Raw genomic sequence first — 19763 nt, 5'->3', positions numbered from 1 at the left:
AATTAGATATAGAGTGAGACTCGGGGTCCAAAAATCAAAGCAGAAAAAACAGAAACATAAATGTTGGCACAAAAGGAACAATGTATAAAGTTGAGGCCAAATGAGGTACCGCTACAAAAAATGCTAGTGCCATTTAAAAGAAACGAATTAGACACAAGAAGAAAATTCCATTGATGGCATCTCAGGAATGAAGACCCCCACACGTTGCTCAAAGGTGCAGAAGTGTCACCTTGTCATTTGAGAGGTCTCTGAGGCCTCCGATCAACAAGGACTTTCTAGGGAATTGTCTCTCTAGGATTCATTTCTTGGCCCAGCCATCCAGGCACTGGGAAGCTTCTGTATCCACAGAATGAAGCCCCTGACTACTGCCAATGCTGGTGCAGACTCTGGTGTCATCCATGTTATGCCGTTTTACGAGCATGGAGCGTGAAAGAGTTATAAGGTCAGAGAAGTTTCCACCCAGATTTCAAAGAAAGACCTGGACGGCCAAATGACAAGTCTCTACGAGAAGAGCAGTGAGCAAAGCTCTAAGAATGAAGCCAAAGGTGAAATGGGGAAACCAGAAAGTCAGAGACTCCAGGAATGTGGAATGCATATTGAAGAAATCTTCAAATTCTTAGTAAATTGAGCCATCCCAAGAGAGGGGCCACAAGTGTGGGGTCACCCGAGCACTCTGGAATTCACATCTCACTACCATAGTCTACAGATGCTAGACATGCAGCTACAGGTTTGAAGTCTGCCCTGCTGGCAGTCCGTCTTATTTTAGCCCAATTTTTCTATCCTCTTATGCTTCTCTTTTGAATTGGAATGTTTTGTTTGTGCCATAGTAAGTGGGGACTACATAATTTAGGTTTGAGTTTTCCAGAAACTCAAAAGTAAGAGTATGCCTTGTGTCTTTGAAGAGAATTGAATTTGGACTTTTGAAAGATCCTGAGACTTTTGAGACTTTGAGGAAGGGATTGCTGTATCCTCAGTTGTACACAGAGCAGTTGTAATATGTTAGAATGAAGTTACATTTTTACTGTGTTTTGGGAAGGATTAAGTGTCATTTGAAGATATGTGTTTAGAAAACAAGTTGATGAGAGGTATGTTGTAGTTGATGAGAGTTAACCTTCATTGTATCTACTTGATGTTCTTTGGATCTGGCCTTGGGATTAGTAAAGCACACTCCTGCATTTGTCTGTGTCCATCATGAAGGTATCAGATTGGAGCTTATTATTTGGTCTCTCTCTTTCCTTTTTGTCACCGTTTCCCTGCCTTGCTTTCTAGCTGCCATAAATGAATCATATTGCTTTACCGTGCCCTTCCACCATGAAGTGTCTGCCTTGAAGTTTGGCCAACTACGGACTGAATATCGTGAAACTATAAACCAAATGAAACCTCTCCTCCTTAAAACTGTGGGTAAGTTATTGTGTCTCAGAAATGGAAAACTATTACGTAGGCAGGTTTTAGGTTTACGTGACAGTAAGTAAAGAGTAAAGAGTTCCATATACCAATTCTGTCTTCTGCTCAGTTTCCTCATTGATAATACCTTATAGATAAGTTTTACTACCTTGGACTAGAATGGAATCATAAAGTGTGTATTCCTTTCTAGCTTGTTTATTTTAGTCAATATATTGCATTCATTCATAGTATTTTATAAAAGAATTGTTCCTTATATTTCATTATCATCATTTATATATCATTTCCAATCTGAGATTATTAAGAAAGAGCAACAAGCATTATTATTACTTTTGCTATTCCTATTATTATTGTTATTATTATTATTATTATTATTATTATTATTTTAACAGTGCTGTGGATCAAATCCAGGACTTCACACATGTTATGGATGTGACACGTGCAACTGCCATTTCCAGCTCTACAAATAACATTATGATATGTGTCATTGTTGTATGGCCCTCTGCACACATTTCTCTTGCTTATTTACCAAATTGCTAAAGTAAGTTATATTGAGGTAAAGCATATAAGACAAACACCAGTTACACTCATGCCAGAAATCTGTATACATCCTTGCCAATTCTTGTGACTTTGCAACTCACTTCGCATGTCATAAATTGGGGTAGGAGAGTATTACTAGTAGATGGTGTGGCCTTGGTTTGCACACCCACAGTATACTGAGCACTATTTCATACACTTCTGGCTATTTGGGAACCCTCTTTGAATTTCCTGTTCAAGTATTTTGCATACTTTAGTAAAATTGTAATATTTGTCTTATTCTTTCAATTCATAGAAAGTATTTTTGCATTTGAATAGAAGTTCACAAGCTTAATTTGTTCCATGATTCTGGGGAAGATAGCCCTGTTGGTTTTTGTGTGGGGAAGATGGCTGTGGTTGGTCATGTTCTACACCTGATGCAGTTTGAGAATGGAAGCAAAATTTTGCCAAATGCTTCTGTTTGTGAGCTGAATTGTTACTGAACGGAAGTGCTCATGAACTGAAGTATTATTTATATGCATGTAGAATATCTCCTCGAGATTGAGATAGATAATTCCATTTTTCTAATCATAAATTTCATTACTAGAAAGTGTTAATTTTGTCAAAATGAATTCATTTTTAATGTCCTTTTAAAACAAATACTTCCTTAATATAATGTTATGGATTTTTGTTTATATTTTCCTTCCACAAATTTTATCATTTTTACCTTTCGTATTTTGAATCTTTTAATCATTGTTAAGTTAAGTTAGTATTTTGAGTTCATCAAAGTTAATTTTTCTCCTGTAGTTATCCAATTTCTCTACTACTTATTTTTGAATAGTCCAAACTTTCTCTGGCAAATTGTGTTGGTATCTTTGCTCAAATTCAGTGATTTATATATGTGGATTTGAGTCTTCAGTTTTATGTTTCAGCAGTCTGTTTGCTTGTCCTTGTATTGGTACTGTACTGCATTCATGCAATTTCTTAGTATTGAAACTTGAGAGTTTAATATATCCAGCCAGTGTTTTTGTCCAATGTCTGCTGTATCTTTTCATACCTTTTGCTTTCAACTTATCTGTTTATATATGTAAAGTGGGTCTATAGGAGTGGTATATCCTTAATTTCATTTTTTATTCAGTTTAATAACTTTGGTTTTTAAATTACTGGTTTGGCTTCTAATTCTTTGTTTTTCTGTAGCTATTGAATGTGTCTGCTTTTCTCTAAACCAGTTGACTTCTTATACAGCAGACTTTGTATGAAACATACACAGTGCAGATACGAGTTTTCTGTATTCACTTGGATATTAAGTATGGTTAGGACTGGGTTGTAGTTTTATTAAGTCAAATATAAAACAAAGATATTGTTTTATCCCTATTTTACACATGAATGCTCTTGATTAAACCTCAGTAAATCCTTGACCCCTTGTTTCTCTCAAGGATTTTGAATTTGCCTTTCAACTTTTTTCCCTCTCAGTGTCAAAAATCTTAAGAATTAATCTCAGGAAGATTTTAAATGAATTATTGCTAAGTTTTAAATGAATACTATATAATAGATAACTTTTTATTGAATTACAAATTTTACTGTAGGTCTATTATATACTAGGATAATAAAACAGTGAATTGATTAAATATTTCTAACAGTATTCTAGAATCACCCTTATCATTTCATGTATATTCTTCCTATTTTCTATACTTTATTTTTGGATAAAACATTCATAGATATGATATAACAGAAAGCTTTGAATGTTTTATTGGGCAGATCTGAATTGGAATTTTATCTTTATCATTTAGTATCATTGTGAAGAGGAATAGTAAATTTTTATGTCCTCCATTTTCTAGTCTTCAAAACAGGGTTTACAATTTCAAAATAAATGTTAGTTTAAAAGTTCAACATAAATTTTTGCAAAGAACTGAGTATCAGTGCCAACTCTGAAATTATCATCAGTAATAATTACATTACCATATCTAATATTGTTATGCTGTCTACAAAACACTCTTATTGTTTTTAAAAATGATTATGATTTTATTTTTATGTTTTGTTTGTTTCTTTATTATTAAATTTATTGGCATATTTACAGTATTCAAAACAGTTACATTAATGTTTGGGACCTTGTACTTTTACATAATCTATCTTGGTTCTTATTTTCTCCCCATTCCCCTGCCCTCCCTTTGTCCCCTGCACCATTCCCTATTTACAAAGACTTTGTTTCCTTTTTTTTTCCTTTCCTCATATTTTTTCTTTTCCCTTGTTTTTTTTATATCCCGCTCCAATTTTTCCTACTATTTTAGACCTTTTCTTCCTATTTCACATTATCATTTATACATTTTGACCCTTATTTACACTTTTAGGTTTTCACACCAGAGAGAGTATTTGGTATTTAAACATGTGTGTCCTATTTATTTCACTTGAGTATGGCCTCAATATGCACACATTTGGCTATAAATGTCTCTAGTATCTTGTTCTTTCTGGCTGAGTAGTATTCCATTTTATTAAAACAAAAAACAAAACAAAAAAACACATCTTCATCCAGTCTCCAGTTGATGGGCAATTGGGCTGTTTACAGGTTTTAGGTATTACAAACTGTGCCTCTATAAACATGGGTGTGCATATATCGCCCTGGTATGATTCTTTTAATTCTTTTGGGAAGATATTGAGCAGAGGAATAGTTGGGTCAAATGGAACCTCTAGTCCCAGCTCTTTGAGGTATCTCCATACTGATTTCCACAGTGGTTGCACCAGTCTGCACTCCCACCAACAATGGAGAAGGGTTCCTTTCTCCCCACAACCCTGCCAGCATTTGTTATTGGTTGATTTCTGGAGAGCAGCCATTCTTTCTGGGATGAGGTAGAATCTCAGTGTTGTTTTCATTTGCATCTCTCGAATGACCAGTGATGTTGAACATTTTTTCATATGTTTATTTTCTGCTTTTGCTTCTTTGTCTGAGAAATGTCTGTTTATTTCAAATGCCCATAAAAATGATTATGATTTTATATGAAACTGTTACACTTTCTACTGTAAAGCATACACTCTGTGCAAATAAAAATGAGTTCTGCTTTAAAAACAACTAATATGAGAAAAAGAAAAAAATGGAAACAAGGTCTTTGCAGATAGGGGAGGGTGGAGGGGTTGAAGGGAGGGCAGGGGAATGGGGAAAAAAATAAGAACCAAGAACCAAGATGGATTATGTAAAGGTGCAAATTTCCAATGATGGATGTCATTATATTGTATATCTTAAATGTACCAATAAAATTAATTTAAAAAATAAAAGCAATGACTGAAGTAATTCATTGACATTTCCTAATGGATTAGTAAGCTTATGAGTTTTCATGCATTTTTGGTGTAATTCTTCATCCCCTGACTTCATGTATTAACCAAATATCTGACTCCAAATGAAAAAGTTATTTCTTTTGAGAATTTATTATATTCCATTTGGACACTTGAAAATGCCTGATTCTGATTTTGCCAAGATAATCTCCTTAGCAAAATTTCACATCTTATTTGCTGAAGATAGATTGTAAAATAACATGCTTTCTTTGGTGAAGGAGGAAATGAAAAGTTTCTATTTTTAAAATTATAAAAATACTAAGTTAAATTAAAGTTTGTTTGATTAGACCCTGGTTTTAACTGTCTCTTGCATATGGATACCACCATGTACACGTATATTATGCACAAGCTTTCAGAATTTAATAACAAGTTTTTCCTGTGATGTATGCCCAATTAATAATATTGAAAAATCATTCATTGTAAAGTAATTCTTCCATATTTCTTGGACAAACCACCAGGCTTTTTAAAGTATTCAAAATTTAATGTGGGGAAGATATAAGAGTAAACTATAGTGTTTTAATTTGAGTATTAATTCAATGACTATGATTTCAAGCTCATTCTGTTTTATATAAAGACAAATGTGATAAAAATTGTAGAAAATATAATTTTCCTCAAAAATATATTTCTTGGTTTCTCATTACACTTTTTTTTGCGGGGGGGAGATTGAGACAGGGTCTCACTATGTAGTTGAGACTGACCTGGAATTCACTATGTAGCCCAGGCCGGTCTCTAACTTGCAGTGATGCTCCTACCTCAGCCTCTCAAGTGCTGGGATTACAGGCATGAGCCACCACACCCGGCTTCTCATTACACTTTTCATGGCAAATTTTGTAATTTATTGGTGGTAACATAAGGCTCATATTAAATCTAGCCTAGAGTATTGAAAAATGACTGTTCTTTCTATTAATTAAAACTCAATAGTCTGTAGTTAGGTATTTTTCAAAATTATTTTCCACATTAGTCAAAAGGAAGAATTGGTTCATTCTGTCTGTAGTTTTATATACTTAAAGTGCTACTTCTGTCTCACAAACTTAGATGGCTACTTGAGTAGAAATACAAATAAGAAACTGGCCTATCTCCTTTGTGTAACCTAGAATTTCTTATTGATAAAATGGGAAAGATAATAGCATCAAATGTTTTGAACTGTTGGAAAGCAATGTATTAACAGTGCTTGGTATCTGGAGATTTTAAATCAACATTGGTAGTTATCATTAGTATTTCTTGAATACTAATCATAAAATGCTGGGCCCTGGTATATTAAGCTTTTGTTTTTCCTCTTACTCAAATATTGAATTTTTATATTTCCCAAATAGTTATATATTTCATCTAGGTTTCCAAATACACTACTGTGTATTTGTTCATGACTTCTTTTTAGTTATTTCTTTGCTTATTGTTCTCTATGAAGTAAATTCTACACTTTTATTTTGACTTTTCTTTTGGTTTTATTTCATTCTATTCCTTATTATCTTTGTCAAAATTTTGTCTAACCTATTAATATTTCAAACCATTGCAATTTGCTTTTATTACTTAACATTTTTGCAATTATTGATTTTATTGATTTCCTCTGTACAATATATATTTAGCTTTGAAACTATTGATATTTTTCTTATTTTAATTCTACTAGCAAATGTTTTATGTAATCCCATTACATAATGGTGTATACAAGATACAAAGTACATATATTCCACATTTTAAGTTTGATTTCTAAACAAGGAGATTTAAAATTTTTCCCAATTTAACATTTCATTACATTGCCATTAAATGACAAGTTTTTAAAATAATCATTGGTTCCTAAGAAAATCAAAAGTTATACTGAAATTTACAAGATAATGAAAATTAAAATATAACATACAAAATCACCCAGAATAGAGCAAGAGCAGTCATAACAGAGAAGCTTATAACAATAAGTAACTACATTAGAAAAAGAAGATCTTAAACTAACTTTATAACCAAAGTCAGTGAAAAAAGAACAAACTAAAATTAAAGTGAACAAAATGAAGAAATATTGAACAGAAATAAAATGGGTCAGAGAACAAAAAGTTAAAAAAAAAAGAATACTAAAAGTTGTTTTCTAGAAAACAAAATTTTCAAATATTTAGCTAGACTAAGAAAAAGACAAGTTGAGCAGAAATGAAAGAGGGGACATTACACCAGATGCCTCAGAAATTAAAAAAGAAAGATTGAAAGTGACTGTTATGAACAATTATATACAAACTGGATAACACTGGGAAAATAAATAAATTCCTGGAAACCTAAAAATAATGATAACCCAAATAAGGAAGAAATTGAAAGACAAAACTGATCAGTAACAAATAAAGTGAATCAATAATCAAAAATTTCCCAAAGGGAAAAATCCTTTACCTGGTGATTTGTGAGGTGAACGCCATTAAATATCCTAAAAATCACTAATAGCAGTCCTTCTCAAACTCTTCAAAAATAGAAGGAGTACTTCTAAACTTATTATATGAGCCAGCATCACCAAAACCAGGCAGAGATACTACAAAAAGAATAAAAGGCCAACTTCTCTCATCAATATTGAAGGAAATGTCTTTCTGAAACACCAGCAAACTGAATTCAATCATACATTAAAAGGGTCATGCCCTGTGACCAAGTGAGGTTTATTCCTGAGATGGAAGGGTGGATCTACATAAGCAAACCAATCAAAATGGTAGGATGCATTAACAAGATGTTAAAAATATTATCTCAATAGATGTGTTAACAAGCACTTGACAATGGTCAACACCTTTTCATGATTAATATTTTAACAAAATTGTTGTAGGAAGATATTACCTCCACACTATAATGACATATATCCAAAGTCTGTAGCTTCTATCATAATTAATGGGGAAAATCTGTAAACTTTCCCTGTGAGACATGAAATAAGTCAAAGATTTTCACTCTTGCCAACATTTTCAGCAGAATTTTGGAAATGCTATACAAGAAAACATAATCAAAACATCCAAGTTGCAAATGAAAATGTCAAACTATCGCTATAGGCAATGTGATCGTACACATTTTTTAAAAACTTGATGATCCAGCAAAAAAAGTCAGAACTAATACATTAATTCACCCATTATGAACTGGTAGCTCATTAATAAAAGAAATTTATTTTTCATAAATCTAAAGATAAGAAAATCTGAAATCAAGACATACTTTGTAACTGGAGAGCACTCCCTTTCTGGCTTATAGTTGCCACTTTCTGCCTTAACATCAGAATACACTAGGTTGTACTCTGAAGTCTCATTTATTAGGCACAAATTTCAATCATGAGGTCTCCGATCTCATGACTTTATCCTTTATTCAAAGGCCCCAACACTTTCTGCCAGCTTTTGGGAATTTAGGATTCCAATATATGAATTTAGGGGAGGATCTCAAACATTCAGATCACTACAACTAACAAAATCAGTAAAGGTGGAATGCACAAAATCAACATACAAAAATTAATCGTGTTTTTAGTGATAAATAATGAAGGATTCAAAAATAATTTAAGAAAATGATCCCAGTGAAAATGGCAGCAATAAGAATAGATTACTGAGGAAAAAATTTAATCAAAGAACTGAAAAACTTTTACTGGAAATATTAAACAGTGGTATAGAAAATTAAAGAAGATAAGGATAGGTGGAAAGACTTCTTATGTTCAAAGATTAGAGCTAACATTCTTAAATTATTCTTAATAAGAAAAATATTCTACATATTTAGCAATTTCTAATAACAGTTATAGTCTTCCTTTTAATTCATTTTTAAATGGTACTTAAAAATACACAAATTTTCCTATTGAAATGTGTACCATATAAAATTTTAATATATGTATACCTCTTCTAATATTTAAATCAAGTCAAACATATCTATGTTCTCCTATATTTATCTTTGTTTATAATGATAGCTCTCAACATCATTTCTTCTTTTTCAAATGGACAGTAAGTGACTGTATCTTTGGTCACCCTACTATACAATAACAAACCATAACTTCTTGCTCCTAACTGCAATCTAATACTATTGATCAACCCTTCTGCAGCCTCTATTCTTTGCAGCCTCTGGTCATTACCATTCTTTTCTCAATTTTTTTTTAGAGGGTGGACCAGGGATTGAACTTTGGACCTTGCACTTGGGAAACAGGCAGCAGAACCACAGAGCTAAATCCACGGCCCCTTCTCTCAAATTTTATGAGGTCAAAATTTCTATATTCCATATGAGTGAGATCACGAAGGCTTTGTTTTTCTATGTCTGGCTTATTCCACTTAACATGATGACTTCCAGCCTCATCCATGTTGACTCAAGTACCATTATTTGTATTGGCTGAATAGTATTCTGCGGTACAGATATACCATATTTTCTTTATCTATTTGTCAGTTGAAGGGGCTTGTAAGATGTTATTTCTATTTATTTCTTGGTTATTATGAATAGTGCCTCAATGACAATCTTAGTACTGGTGTCTCTTTCACATACTGATAGCATTGTCTTTGGAAATATACCCCAGTCTGGAATTGCTGGATCATGTACCAGTCTTTTTATTTTTTTGAAAAACTGCTATGTCATTTTTCTTAACGGCTCTAATAATTTACATTCCCACCAACAGAGTGCAAAGTTCTTTTTTCTGTTGATTGTTTCTTTTGTGTGAAGCTTTTTAGAGTAATGTAGTCATATTCTTGCTTTTGTTCTCTGAGCCTTTGGAGTCTTGTCTAAAAAACTACCTATCCATTCCAACATCCTGAAGCATTTTTCTTAAATTTTCTTTTAGTAGTTGCATAATTTCAAGTCATTACACTTAACTATTTAATCTATTTTGAATTATTTTATGGCTGGTGTGAGATAGGATGCTACTTTCATTTTCTGAATATGTATATATAATTTTTCAGCAGCATTTATATAAATTAAAGTCCTTTCTCCAATGTATCTTCTTAGCAACTTTGTCAAAAATAAGTTGGCTGTTGATAAGTGGATTGACATCTAGGGTTTGTACTTTATTTATTAGTGTATGTGTCCATTTGCTATATAATAACAATACCATTTGCAATACCATGTCAATACCATGGTTTTGATAACTCTGAGCTTATGGTACAGTTTCATTTTTTATATAAATAAAAATGTATTAAAATTCATATGGTTCCACAAAAGAAAGACAAGTAGCCAAATCAATCTTGAGTGAGAAACTTTACACTTCCTGATTTCAAATTATATTACAAAACTACAATTATCAAAACAATGTGATACTGGTATAAAAACAGACATACTGATCAATAGAATAGAAAAGAGATCAGAGGAATAATCCATTTAGCTACAATGCACTAATCTTCAATAAGGATGTCATGAACTCAAAAAGTTGTCATCAACTCAAAAGGGCAGAAGAATTATCTTTAGAAAATTGTGGTAGGAAAACCAAACATTCATATGCATAATAATGATAATTGAGCTTATTTCATAATCTATAAAAAAACTCAAAATGGACTAAAAAGTAATCAGAAATCATGCAATATTATAATTAAACATAAGAGAAAAGTTTCTTGAAATTTGATCATTCTTGACTTTGATGCTGACAGTGATTTTTTTGATGTAATATTAAAAAGGTTAGTAGATAACAGAAGCAAAAATACAAAAGAGGGACTGTCAAACTGAACAGCTTTCACACAGTAATGGGAATAATCAACTAAGTAAAAAGGCAATCTATGATATGGAAAAATTATTTGCAAATAAAATACCTGGTACAAGGTTAATAACCAAAATAAATAAGAAATTAACACAAATCAATACCCAAAAAATCAATTTTTAAAAATGAGCAAAGAACCCTAATAAACAATTAACAAAGGAAGACACAATAGTAGCCTGAAAGTATACAACAATGTGTTCGGCATCCATCCTCATCAGGAAAATGCATGTGAAGGCTCATTGCACTTCTTAGGTTGCCCATTAGCTGAAAGATGAAAGATTAGTATTGGCGATGCAGTAGAGAAAAGGGAAGGCATCCACACTAGTGATGGGAATTCCAATTCATACAGCCATTATGGAAAACATGGAATCTCCTCAAAGATTAAAACTCTCTTATCATCCAGCTATCACAGATAGATCAACAAAAAATGAAATCTGATGTCAAACAATTGTCTACACCCCCATATACTTCTCAGCATTATTCATTATAACTAAGCTATGGAAACAGCATACATGTCCACCTATAGATAATCAGGTAAAACAAATTGCAATTAAAAATATTCAAATTATAAGAGATCCTGTTACCTGTGAAAACATGAACATTATGCAAAATTAATAAGCTATATCCAGAAAGATGTGATCTCACTGATATGTGGAATTTAAAATAATCAAACTAAGCCAGGAATGGTGCTGTGAACCTATAATCTCAGCAATTAGGAGGCTGAAGCAGACAAATAGCCTCAAATTTCAGGTCAACCTGGACTGCATAGTGATTTCAAGACCAGCCTGGACTACATATTGACTTCAAAGTCACATTGGACTACATAACAAAACCCCTTCTCAATAAAATAAAATGAAATAAAATTGGCCTAGAGAGAGCAAAATGGAATGCATGAGGTTACTCTGAGGAGGAGGACATAGAGAATTTTGGTCAAGGGACAAAAAGTTGCAGTTATGCAAAGTGAATAAGTTCTGGAGATGTAAAATATAATTAAAATAATTTATACTTGAAAAATTTTAAGAGGTCCTATTTTAAGGGTTCGTACCATACACAAAAAGACAATCTGCAGTAAAGACACATTAATAGCAGGTGATTTTTTTTCATGATGCATGTGTATAACATACAATTAAAATTTTCAAACATTCATCAAGCTATCTATATTTGTGTACTTTTGTATGCATATGCTATACTTCAATAAAAAGTTTTATTTTTTAAAAGTTTCTGATGATTCCACCATCAAATGCTCTATAACTTACACATAATATTTACTGTACTCAATTAACACTTTTGCATGGCAACATTTACCATCCTTTAGACATTTCAAATTATCTTCCATTTAAAAACAGATTGTTTTCTTGATTCATTTTTCTCAAACTTTGTCTCTTGGATTTTTTTTCTTCAAATTTATCCAAATTTTAACTTAACAGCATCTTTCATCATTAAATATGCATTGAAGAGTTACATAAAGCATATTGGTGTCCATCAAGGTCTTCTTTTGAATTAGACATGTTGATGAATAGAATCACAGCGTGATTTATGATAGAGAAAACAGTGGAGGAAGTAATAATCTGAATGAAATCACAAAAAATATCATATTTTCCAATTAATTATGTAATAATGTATAATGTTTTGAATTGAATGACAAAATTTGTCCAATTAAATTATTTTAACTCATATTCAATTATTAAATTCCTCCTGAAATAAATCTCAAATCTCCAATCTTTACATGCTAAATTCAAAGAATTAAATTCACTATCATACACATCCCACACTCAATTCTGAACTTTACTGATGTGTTTTGTAATCATGTGCACAGCTGACCATTATTAAGATTCAATGAGGAAGAAATGAATAACACAGAAATGATTCTTCAAGAGAGAAATCAACAAATAAATAATCAGATGGAAGCAGAATTCCTGTTTTCTCCATACTCCTTTTCTCACCCACATCACTCCTCAGTACACACAGGCATTCCCAAAAGAACAAGTACAAAAGGACAATTATCACATTTCAATTCCACATCCCTCCTCACTTTGCATATAGATCTACCCATATAAAAGAGTTTGCATGCCCACATGCCATATGTTAAGAAATCCTGGCTTGCAGAGACTGTAATGCTCTTGGTAGGTTTTGTAGATGTGCATTTATTTAAATTCTACACATTTACATGTCTTTACAAAGTCCCTTGGGATTGCTCCCACAGCATCACCCCAATCAGAAGATGACTACACTTCCTCCACATATCCAGTTTCTCAACTGCGTCCTCAGCACTTTCTGTTGTTTTGAGCCCCAGGATTTGGAAGTTAAGCAACTATGTCTGGGAGTCCAATCTCAGAGTGTTGGCTTTTTATCTATTTCTCTGAGCAGTTCCATCCTTAGGCTCAAGCATGAATTTATTCTGATTTGGTGATATTATCCTCCTGCCATCAAAGCGTCTCACATCCTCTGCACCATCTGTCTGTGGTCTGTCTTCACGACAGCATTTGCAACCAGGAGGACAGGATTCAGCTGGTGTTTTTTCTTTTTTGATAAGCCCATTATTTTAACTGCAAGAAGTCACTGGAATTACTGTCTTTTATATTACATGTTCAAGGATATTCATGACTTGGAAAAGCCTTGTTATTGTGGTACAAGAAGGAACTGTCCATCCTCCATGTTCTAGGTATGTGTATTTTCAACATTAGGCTCTAATACTAAGAGTTCTGAACAATAGTTGTTTTCCTGTTCTTCTCAATAGCTTATCATTGAATATAGTCCTTCAAATAGTCCATACCATAACAGTGCCTTTTCTAAATATTGCATCCCTAAGAGAAGGGGGGGAACCCTGGATTTGATTCTTAATGAATAAATAAGGCTATAGTGAATACAGTTTCTTTTAAAAATTGAACAGTCTCTTTTATCTAAAGGGCTCTCAATTTCACTCAGATGATCACAGTTTACCAAATAATAGCTATTCTATGTTTTTAGTGGATTCTCCCATTTTATTCTTAAGCCTCATCCTGAAAGTCACCTAGTCAAACTTTTCTTTGCCATACTCAAAGAAGAATGGTGAGGAATCTGATCAGAAGCTATGACCACACATACACACGTGCGTGCATACACACACTCAAATATACACATACACAGAAAATTTTGATTCTCTTGTTAAATTTATAATTATGTAATTCACAAATACTGGTTATTTGTATGAGGTAGGATCTCATGCAGAGATTAACTCCTTAGCTCTTGGGAATGGAAGAGAAGAAACATCAATAACTGTGATTTGAAGCCTGTGAAGTTTTCATTCAGTGGGAAAGAGTCCCACTGGGCCTAACTTAATACCATTGAATCTGCAATTGGGATGTTGTTCACATACAGTGGTTTCCTCGGGCAAAAGCATGGGGAGAATGGTGATGTGTAAGTTTGGGGGGTCAAAGGAAAGACCCCAGCCCACAGTACAGAGCAATGAATTTTATCAGGTGAAGATAAGAGATTTAATAGGTGAAACATTTATTGTGTTTGGGTCAAATATTTTTATTTGAAAATATTCATATTCAATAACTTCATTATCAATACCTGATTTCTCTCAGTCATGTGTGCATGTTAAGCTCTGTCCTGATGAATCTAATGTAATTTTTGAAGGCCTAGAAATTTAAATAATTTTATCATTTTTACATGGCATTTGAGAAAAACGGCAGAAAAATTTTACTACCTATATTATTATTCTATTAAAATTAAATTTGGGAATTGATTAGTGAAATTGTGAGCATATGACAAATATTTGCTGTTTTAAAAATTACATTAAATGTTGAATTATTAAGTTAATATTTGATATATATTTAATAATTTACCTTTTTAAGTAAAGTCTTCTATTTATTTTTAATTTTGTAAGAGTAAGCATGATTTTAATTATAAACTAACATGTATATTTTTAGAAAAACCATGTAAAACCTTAGAAAAGCAGAAGCATCTAAAGAAAATAAATGTATTAAGTAGTATTAATCTCATTTTCTATTTCTAATCACTAATGTAAACCCTTAAGAATACAATTTTTCAGTAATTCTATATTATATTATATTATATATGAAATATACATGAAGAAATCTACTTCCATTAAAAAAAACAGTTTTGTGGTCCACAATGTATTGTTGCCTGCAACCCAACTGTAAATATTTTGCAATGTCGATAGAATTCTTTCATTCCATGTTTTTTCGAAGAATTTTGGTCCATTGAAAGAGTTAACTGATTTCATGAAATCACACTCAAAAGATACATAGTTTTATTATTTTTTTCTATATAGATGAAAATAAATATTCCCAATTTTTCACATCTGTATTGATTTTTTGGAAATAATTCTAGACTGTGTGTCACAAACATTGATTTGATTTTTTGAAACAGGGTCTCGCTGTGTATGTAGTTCAGGCTGGCCTTGAGCTTAATGAGCAACCCAAGCTGGCCTTAAAATTCCAGTGACCCTCCAGCCTCGTTCTGCCCAGTAATGGGTTTCCAGGAATATGCTACCATGTGCAGCCATGTGTCACAAGCATTGTGAGATTTAACAGTGAATGACATATTTGCCTCTTTTAAAACTATGCCCAGTTGTTCTATCTTAGTGAAGCTGTTTCTTCATGAGCCCACTAAAACCGAGCACTGCTATTTCATCCATTTCATTATTGCTAATTTTAATATTAATTTTTGATTAATAATATTCCTGGCTATCAATTGTATTTGTTTAAGATGAAAATAGCATGTAATTATGTGTCCAAAGTTCATGCCTCTACATACATTCCCAACAGCTCTTTATCTCTATATTCTTTTTTCTTAATAAATAAGGATCATGTTTAAAACTACTTTTTTTTCTTTTTATTGATTTTATTGGTACATTGTAGGTATACAGTACAGTTACATTAATTACTGGCATCTTGTACCTTTACATGCCAGGTCTTGGTTCTCATTTTTTTCCCTTGTCCCTGCCCTCCCTTCACCCCCTCCTCCCCTCCCATTTACAAACACTTTATTTCCATTTTCTCATATTTTTTTTATTTTCCCTTATTCCCTTTCCCCTACCCTTTCCTCTTTCCCTAGAACTTTAGCCCTTTTCTAGGAAAGAATTCCTCAAGAGTCATTCTCCTTTCTGCATACTTTTAATCTGGACCATCTTTTTAAGGATCTCTATATGGGAAACAAATGTTATTTTGAAATAGGGCCTCTCTACAGGGAACAGAAGGATTGATTAGTGGTTATCCAAAATAATACAACTATGTTTCCCTATGTGTCAAAGGCTGAGAAAGTTATTGTTATCCACTGAAACAAAAGATCTTCCTAAACTGTGACACAAACACATTGCACATATAGTATCCTTTCATTCCTTCATGTAATCCTCGCGGGACATGAATGGCAAAAATAGAGCCAAAATAAATACAGTTAATTAGGACCTGCTCTATTTGAAGATTCTTGTGTCTTCTCTAAGTACCTAAGAAATTGATGGGCTAATTTGTTATCTTGAACATGGGGTAAAAATCTCAGGCCCTTCAGAGATCTTGAATCAGCTGAAGCACCTACATCTGGGGGACATACCTGAAGAAAATATATGCATATGTTTCTGAAAACAATTTAGGCCAGAGTGCTATGTTAATCAAACACTTGGTTCAGTCCTTGAGTGAGTTAGTAGTTGGCACAAGTGGTGAGATCAAGGAAGAGTGAGGAAAAGGAAAAGATGGATAAAGATAATTAATATGTACACGAGTGTAAATTACACATGATACATTTCTTTATATATTTATGATATACGTTTGGAGGCCATAGATGAATCTTAGACTTGGAAACTTTCCAAAGTAAACTACCATTCCTTCATGATGAAACATTTCAGGTATTGAGATACCTCAATTCCTGTTTTGGAAAGGATATAGATGGAAAAGGTCATAGATGAAAATGAAGCAATGATTTAGAAATGTGTTGTTTTTCATATCATTACACTAATACATTTGTGTGAGACAAAATTTTTGAAGAACTATAAATCATGTTTAGAGGAATAATTATTTAATGATATTCTGATAGTGGTTTTCTATGTAAAACTATGAAAATGATCCAAAGGAACGGTGAGCTTAGCGTTTTAGTTGGCATAAAATATAATGAAATTTTGCATTTTATTATGTATAGGGCATTATCATCAAATGTTTCCCTTTATATCCACAAAAATAAGTAAGACTTTTTAGAATATAATTCAGGTTTCTAACATTTGTTTTATTAGATTTGATCTACTTATTTCCTTGTTTTGAATTTCTTCCACGTGTGTCTGTATGTGCATTTGCTTATTTGTAAAAATAAATAACAATAAGAGAGCAGAAAGCATATGAATAATATATTGAAATATGTTAAAGTCAAAATCTTAATTATTTAAAGTTTCCTTAAATAAAAAAGTAAATCAATTGTTCCCTAATACAATTAACTGTATTTGAGGCAGACTGTCATTTCCCTGTGTACTTCACAGACTTGTCAGAAAATGCAGAGCTGGTACTTGCTTCAAAGAAAACCTTTCACACAAAAGAAATAAACAGAAGTAGAGAAGGCCAACAATAGGTCTTGTTGTGACTACATGTTTTATGGCATAGTCCGTTCAGAGTGAGTGCTAAACTTAATTTTACTGTTATTTAATGTATCCTTTTTTGTTTATCTTTAATGTTAATGATGAACATGATATATGTATTCTAAATTTGCAATGTTTCATCACTTATCATAATGTCCAGAGAAAGCTCTAGGTATAGAACCAGAAAATATGAGTCTTTATGATAGTGAGGAAATGACATGCATGTTTCTTTTCATCTCTTTTGGATGCATTTTTTAATTCACAGGGATGATTTGAGTGATTATTAACATTGTAGGAGGTAATAGCACTGCATGAGAATATGCAAAAAGCCATATATGTGAAGGAAAGAATAAAAAATATTAATATACAGCATGTAAATGTATAAACCTAGTACAAAATGGATAGATGGATAATCCTTAAGATTCTAAGAGCTACAATATAAATCTAACCTAATAAACCCTTGAAATAGTAAATGATCACTACTACTGGTAATAAAAACTATTTCTATTGCCAGAATTTGTCACTGTGACTAAATCATTGAACATTTGAGCAAAACTGTTCAACCATAAGTCTGGGATGAAAAACATAAATACTTTATCTTGTTTTATATAGATAGTGTAAAGAACTAGAGGTATGCATGTGTTCCTAGTATAATGAGAAAAACCTTCCTTCGTAATCTTCATTATTTTTCAATACTTACAGTCAATGTTGACTGAGCACTTACTTTTTAGCAATCAATATAAAATATTAAACTTGCAATAACAATATGTGAAGGCTCATTGCACTTCTTAGGTTGCCCATTAGCTGAAAGATGAAAGATTAGTATTGGCGATGCAGTAGAGAAAAGGGAAGGCATCCACACTAGTGATGGGAATTCCAATTCATACAGCCATTATGGAAAACATGGAATCTCCTCAAAGATTAAAACTCTCTTATCATCCAGCTATCACAGATAGATCAACAAAAAATGAAATCTGATGTCAAACAATTGTCTACACCCCCATATACTTCTCAGCATTATTCATTATAACTAAGCTATGGAAACAGCATACATGTCCACCTATAGATAATCAGGTAAACAAATTGCAATTAAAAATATTCAAATTATAAGAGATCCTGTTACCTGTGAAAACATGAACATTATGCAAAATTAATAAGCTATATCCAGAAAGATGTGATCTCACTGATATGTGGAATTTAAAATAATCAAACTAAGCCAGGAATGGTGCTGTGAACCTATAATCTCAGCAATTAGGAGGCTGAAGCAGACAAATAGCCTCAAATTTCAGGTCAACCTGGACTGCATAGTGATTTCAAGACCAGCCTGGACTACATATTGACTTCAAAGTCACATTGGACTACATAACAAAACCCCTTCTCAATAAAATAAAATGAAATAAAATTGGCCTAGAGAGAGCAAAATGGAATGCATGAGGTTACTCTGAGGAGGAGGACATAGAGAATTTTGGTCAAGGGACAAAAAGTTGCAGTTATGCAAAGTGAATAAGTTCTGGAGATGTAAAATATAATTAAAATAATTTATACTTGAAAAATTTTAAGAGGTCCTATTTTAAGGGTTCGTACCATACACAAAAAGACAATCTGCAGTAAAGACACATTAATAGCAGGTGATTTTTTTTCATGATGCATGTGTATAACATACAATTAAAATTTTCAAACATTCATCAAGCTATCTATATTTGTGTACTTTTGTATGCATATGCTATACTTCAATAAAAAGTTTTATTTTTTAAAAGTTTCTGATGATTCCACCATCAAATGCTCTATAACTTACACATAATATTTACTGTACTCAATTAACACTTTTGCATGGCAACATTTACCATCCTTTAGACATTTCAAATTATCTTCCATTTAAAAACAGATTGTTTTCATGATTCATTTTTCTCAAACTTTGTCTCTTGGATTTTTTTTCTTCAAATTTATCCAAATTTTAACTTAACAGCATCTTTCATCATTAAATATGCATTGAAGAGTTACATAAAGCATATTGGTGTCCATCAAGGTCTTCTTTTGAATTAGACATGTTGATGAATAGAATCACAGCGTGATTTATGATAGAGAAAACAGTGGAGGAAGTAATAATCTGAATGAAATCACAAAAAATATCATATTTTCCAATTAATTATGTAATAATGTATAATGTTTTGAATTGAATGACAAAATTTGTCCAATTAAATTATTTTAACTCATATTCAATTATTAAATTCCTCCTGAAATAAATCTCAAATCTCCAATCTTTACATGCTAAATTCAAAGAATTAAATTCACTATCATACACATCCCACACTC

This window comes from Fukomys damarensis, unplaced genomic scaffold (genome assembly GCF_012274545.1).
Source record: "Fukomys damarensis isolate Sample0158 unplaced genomic scaffold, DMR_v1.0_HiC HiC_scaffold_5, whole genome shotgun sequence".
NCBI classification, from domain to species: Eukaryota; Metazoa; Chordata; class Mammalia; order Rodentia; family Bathyergidae; genus Fukomys; species Fukomys damarensis.
The sequence above is the reverse complement of the archived record's forward strand: the minus strand, read 5'-3'. Positions refer to the sequence as shown.